Source organism: Schistocerca americana, chromosome 2 (assembly GCF_021461395.2).
Source record: "Schistocerca americana isolate TAMUIC-IGC-003095 chromosome 2, iqSchAmer2.1, whole genome shotgun sequence".
NCBI classification, from domain to species: Eukaryota; Metazoa; Arthropoda; class Insecta; order Orthoptera; family Acrididae; genus Schistocerca; species Schistocerca americana.
In genome coordinates, this window is record NC_060120.1 from 561,858,630 (window position 1) to 561,865,223 (window position 6,594).

General features: G+C 39.4%; 1 pseudogene; it reads right to left on the reverse strand.

Annotated features, from left to right (window-relative positions):
* Nucleotides 1-5,760: 5,760 nt before the first annotated feature.
* Nucleotides 5,761-5,878, reverse strand: LOC124597187 (annotated as a pseudogene).
* Nucleotides 5,879-6,594: the final 716 nt, after the last annotated feature.

The window sequence follows — 6,594 nt, forward strand, 5'->3', positions numbered from 1 at the left end:
CTGCAAAATATTAAAGACTGTAATACGGATGTCAAAGCAAATATATTACAAGGAAAAGATAGTCATATCAGATAACAAAATAAAGACAATATGGGATATAGTGAAGGAGGAGACTGGTAGAACCAGACATGAAGAGGAACAAATAGCATTAAGAGTAAATGATGCATTGGTGACAGATGTGTATAGTGTTGCAGAACTTTTTAACAAACATTTTATAACTGTTACTGAAAAGATGGGGTTGTCAGGTTCGGTAGATGCTGCTATGGATTACCTTAGACCAGACATTTCAAGTAACTTCCATAATATGAATTTGACCCTCACTACCCCAACAGAAATAATGTCCATCATAAAATCTTTAAAATCAAAAACATCTAGTGGGTATGATGAAATATCAACAAAGTTAATTAAAGAATGTGATTCTGAGCTAAGTAACATATTAAGCTATCTGTGTAACCAGTCGTTTATCAGTGGAATATTTCCCGAATGGCTGAAATATGCTGAAGTTAAGCCACTGTTTAAGAAGGGAGATAAAGAAATAGCATCAAATTTCCGTCCAATTTCACTGTTGCCAGCATTCTCAAAAATTTTCGAAAAAGTAATGTACAGTCGTCTTTATAACCATCTTATCTCAAATAACATACTGTCAAAGTCACAGTTTGGATTTCTAAAAGGTTCTGATATTGAGAAGGCTATCTACACTTACAGTGAAAATGTACTTAATTCATTAGACAAAAAATTGCAGGCAACTGGTATATTTTGTGATCTGTCAAAGGCATTTGACTGTGTAAACCACAATATCCTTTTAAGTAAACTAGAATATTATAGTGTAACAGGAAATGCTGCAAAATGGTTCAAATCTTATATCTCTGGCAGGAAACAAAGGGTGTTATTAGGAAAGAGACATGTATCAAGCTATCAGGCATCATCCAACTGGGAACTAATTACATGTGGGGTCCCACAAGGTTCCATTTTGGGGCCCTTACTTTTTCTTGTGTATATCAATGACCTTTCATCAGTAACATTACCAGATGCCAAGTTTGTTTTGTTTGCTGATGATACAAACATTGCAATAAATAGCAAATCAAGTGTAGTCTTAGAAAGATCAGCCAATAAAATATTTGTAGACATTAATCACTGGTTCCTAGCCAATTCTTTGTCACTAAACTTTGAAAAAACACACTACATGCAGTTCAGAACTTGTAAGGGGTGTCCCAAGAGTATATGTCTAACATATGATGACAAGAAGATAGAAGAAGTGGACGGTGTTAAATTCTTGGGATTACAGCTTGATAATAAATTCAACTGGGAGGAGCACACCACAGAACTGCTGAAGCGTCTTAACAAATCTCTGTTTGCAATGCGAATTTTGTCAGACATAGGGGATATAAAAATGAAAAAGCTGGCATACTATGCTTACTTTCATTCCATAATGTCATATGGGATTATTTTCTGGGGTAATTCATCAAGCCAAGCTAAAGTTTTCCGGGCACAAAAACGTGCAGTAAGAATTATATGTGGTGTGAACTCAAGAACATCCTGCAGAAGCCTGTTTAGGGAACTAGGGATACTAACTACAGCTTCCCAATATATTTATTCCTTAATGAAATTTGTCATTAAAAATATATCACTTTTTCAAACCAACAGCTCAATTCATGGAATCAATACTAGAAATAAGAATAATCTTCACAAGGATTTAAAGTCACTTAGTCTTGTACAAAAAGGTGTGCATTATTCAGGAACACACATTTTCAATAACTTGCCAGCAGCCATAAAAAGCTTAACAACCAATGAAATTCAGTTTAAGAGAAGCCTAAAGGATTTATTGGTGGCCAACTCCTTCTACTCCATTGATGAATTTCTGAGGAAAACCAACTGATTTGTATATAAGTACAACATAACTTCTGCACAATTTCAGTGCAGTAATGTGTTCACTGAAAATTTGTGTGTGTGTGTGTGTGTGTGTGTGTGTGTGTGTGTGTGTGTGTAAGTATAATCTAACTTCTGCACCATTTCAGTGCAGTAATGTGTTCATTGTAAATAAGTATTACAGTAGTTGTATTACATGTTTCTTACCTTATAAATAAATATAAAACTTTTTTATTTTAAATTCAGTGCAATAGTATTTGTAAAATGACTCTTAGTGTTCATTAAAAAATGACGATCATTCCACTTGGGACCTGTGGAATGGTACATTAGCTTATTTGTTTTAGTTTAAATATTTGTCATGTATTGTTGTTTTTCTGACATGTTCCACATCCTGGAGGACCTCCTCACTACGGATCAATTGGAATGAAAGTAAATCTAATCTAATCTAAAAACAAATTGAGACCCTCAAAGAATGTGTAGAGAAGGTTGGGCTGCAAATCTCCTTTGAGAAGACTGAATTCATGTGTTTCGAAACTTAAAACAAATTATGGTGAAATCAACAGATTCAAACACTTTAAGTACCTCGATGAAATTATTGAACCAAAGCGACTTGAAAAAATTGCACAAAAAACAGATTGCAGAAAATCAAGAAAGGGTCTGGACTTGTTTCAAGTTTGTGTAACCAAAAATGCCTGTCAAAAGGCACTAAAATCAGACACTAGAACACAGTAATCAAACCGACGGTCACATATGTAAGTGAAGCACTCTCATTGAATCGAAAACTAGATTTACGAGGAATTAAGAAAGGACAGAGAAAGATTATTAGAAAAATTCTGAGACCATGATACACAAAAGATGGATACAGACTGCAAACCATCGAGACAACAGAAAAAGTGTCAAACATCGAAACTGGCATCAGAAAGAGACGAATGAAGTTCTATGAACACCTAGACAGATTACCTGGAAACAGATTAATTAAACCGCTATTGGCCTATGTGACATCCCTTAAAGCATCAATACCTTTGGTAACTGAAGTTAAGAAGGATTAGATAAAAGCCAAAATTGAGATAACAAACAACCAAAAGCAAAATGGGTAAGCAGAAGTTTATTCCAGAGATGGAACCAAAACCATACCGACCAAAGTGGACCGAAGAAAGAAAGAAAGCCTTTGGGGAGAAAATGGAGAAATATTTGGAAAATAAGAAGAACCCTAAGAAAGACTGAAAATCACCTGCTTATCGTTCTTGAATGGGGACATTCGCTAATAATAATAATAATAATAATAATAATAATGTTAATTTTGTGTACAGACAGAAAGAATGGTTTTATAGCGCTCCTTTTTACACTAATTTACAACATTTTTTGTTTATCTTTGGCATCGCTTTGAAGCCACTAACTTTCCTATATTTGGAACAATCGTTTTGGCAGTTGGATTTCGAAGTATAGCAGCTTCCAACGAAGCATCAGACAAACCTGACCTTAGTTTTGTTTTGTTAATGTTCATAACTGAAAACATTTATTCACAAACGAACGTTGTTCCGGATATAGCAACACATTTCAGTTCAAGGGAATGAATCTCGGGACTTCTTGTTGATCAACACCTTTATAAAATGAAATCAGATCACCTTTGTAATGATAATATAGTCTGTCGGTTAACTGAAGAACGAAGAGCGAGTCCCCTCTGCCTTTCCAGCTGCGTCACAAGGCACTTCTACAGGCTGTTTCACAACGTCGTACCGGACCTGCCGCGGAGCGCGCTTAAATGTGTGGCGACGCCGTGGACAGATATGTCCCGGCAGCGTTTATTTTTAGACAAATGTGATAAGACCATAATGAATACAAGGAATATTAGAAAACAGTTCTTTTTATCCTTTACACACGCCTTAATAACATTAGTGACGATCGAACGCGCGTTACTCCGCAAATCTCCCCTCTTCTTCGTATTCTGCGCATTTTCTTGCAATGCAGGACGGTTATCCATCACTTCCGGGTACCGAAGTATATCAGTGAGTACGCAAAGTTAACTGACTGACACTGGCAACTAAGATCCCACGAACAGAAACGACGTATCGTATATCACTGCACCCCTATCTACACCGCTAGAGAGGTAACGGGCAACTGATTTGGGGTGCCTCTGTAGGCCAGCGGCAGGGTCCTTCAGGAAAAGGCCACTTCCTCCACCAAATGCGCAGCTCGCTCTTGAGTTTACAGGCAGACTATGGCAGTCTATCAAAATTGAATCGCATTGTAGTTTTATCAGCTCCGTTTGGAGACTTTTTTGGGGCATACTCTGGGCACACCGAAAAAGACGTCATAAAATCTTTGAGTGTAAATTTTACTTGTTTCATTTCTTCAAATCTGTCTTCAAATTCTTTATGCAATGACTGTAACACTTTAGTGTACTCGCTGATGTGTTCATAAGTATCTAAATTCAAGATTTTTTGAGAGGGAGTGGTCCTTGAAGCTGACTTTTAAACAGCAAAAGCTGCAATTTGAAACCTGCAATATGGTCACACGTACAACCGATTAATTTATTTTTACCTTGCAACGAGATATTTAAATCATTAAATACGCCGTTATGTCTATCATGATAGCTTGGTCAGCGATCCATTGCTCATCATGTAAGTCTGATTGTGGTGAACCTCTCATATCAGTGAACAGAGCTATTTCTTTTCTCAAACCGAAAAAGATTGAGAGTCCTTTTGAGCAACTTAACCATCGTGCGACACAATGAAACGGAGTGTCTTTGTGAATTAATTCGAGATTCAAAAATCCTTTAAGTTCCTGGTGATACAAGCCTTGCTCTCTACAAAAACGCACAGTTTTTGCAACTTCACCATGATGGATCCAAGCTTGTGTAAAACTTTTGCACATAGCTGTTCTTGATGTAAAAGGCAGTGTATTGTCCTCGGTAACAGTGAAATCTTTCTCGAAACTCCTTACAAAAATGCAAGTTGAGCCGTGGTACTATTTATTGTCAGTGCTCTCATCGAAGACAATCGATTTCTCTACGAAGTTACGACGTTTATGGCGCAACTTCTCCTTTAATTCCGCACCAATATCTTGCACTCTTCGAGAAATTCTATGTTCAGACAAGCTTAACAGCTCAAATTGGGCCACTACAGACGGGCATATTACCTTCGTACACTCTACAAAACACTCTTTTACAAACCGGCCTTCTGTAAAATGTCTTCCACTTTTTGCAATTTTCAGTGCAACAATGTAGCTTCCTCGAAGCACGGTTTCCGATATGTAGTTCAGCTCAGATCTCTGCGGGTAATTTGGTTTAACAACAATATCCCAGCCGGCCGAAGTGGCCGTGCGGTTAAAGGCGCTGCAGTCTGGAACCGCAAGACCGCTACGGTCGCAGGTTCGAATCCTGCCTCGGGCATGGATGTTTGTGATGTCCTTAGGTTAGTTAGGTTTAACTAGTTCTAAGTTCTAGGGGACTAATGACCTCAGCAGTTGAGTCCCATAGTGCTCAGAGCCATTTGATTTGAACAATATCCCAAGTGAAGTAGGGCAAGTTTCTATAGATAGGAGTAGTATTACAAAAAACTATATTTTTTCTTTTTGCTTTAGAATGAACAGTAAAACAAGGCTTACCTCTTCAGACTATGGCAATTCTGATTTTAATTTAGTAATCAGTTCGCTTCTGTCCATTCCAACAGTCCCTTCGTGTGTTTAACTCCTCTCGAACAGGCCATGAAGGCCCAAGGGTACCGACCGGCCGCTGCGTCATCCTCAGCCCACAGGCGTCACTGGATGCGGAGATGGCGGGGCATGTGGTCAGCACACCGCTCTCCCGGCCGACTCGGTTTCCGAGACCGGAGCCGCTACTTCTCAATCAAATAGCTCCTCAGTTTGCCTCACAAGGGCTGAGTGCACCCCACTTGCCAACAGCGCTCAGCAGACAGGATGGTCACCCATCCATGTGCTAGCCCAGCCCGACAGCGCTTAACTTCGGTGATCTGACGGGAACCGGTGTTACCACTGCGGCGAGGTTGTTGGCCTTCGTGAGTTGAGAAATGTTTATTTTCGTAGTGACGGCGCATTGTCCATGCTTTGATATTTACTGCAGAGTGGCATAGTAAGCACAGTGCTTTCCCATCAATCTTTACAGACAAATCTACGAATCTTCCCACTGAGCATTAACAAATGGCACATCTAAATGCGAATCTTTTCTGCTCATGTTGAACGCTCGCAAGACGGATTAACAGTGTCCCCTTTGATAAGATTCCGGACGGATACTTCAGCGCACCGAAGACGACGCTGTCTCTGTCACACACGTGCTGCTGCAGCCACCACACTGGAGGAAAGGGGGGAGGGATGGAAAAATCACCGGTGTCGCTCGGTGTGGCACTGAGCACGCAGGCACTAAGTGCTCCAGTTGGCGTGGCCTGTACTATATGGCCACGACCGGCTATCTGCCCCTTCCTCGCCGGATTAGGCTTGTAAGTTTGCAAATGCTTCCGTACATGAGTTACATTATTTTTAACTTTAAATGCGAACATTTTAGGTTAGGCTTTACCGTGACTCCTATTGACATTAAATGAAACAACAAGTTTACTGTTACCAGTCACCGTTTCATTTATCTCCACGAAGCGTTTCAAAGGTTTAAACCTCTATCATCAGGTGAATTTACATTGGTTAGTATGGCATTTGTGTGTGTTTTGCGTTACGATTTTTTGGAGGAACTTGTGGCACTGCCTATTGGAGAAGCAAGAC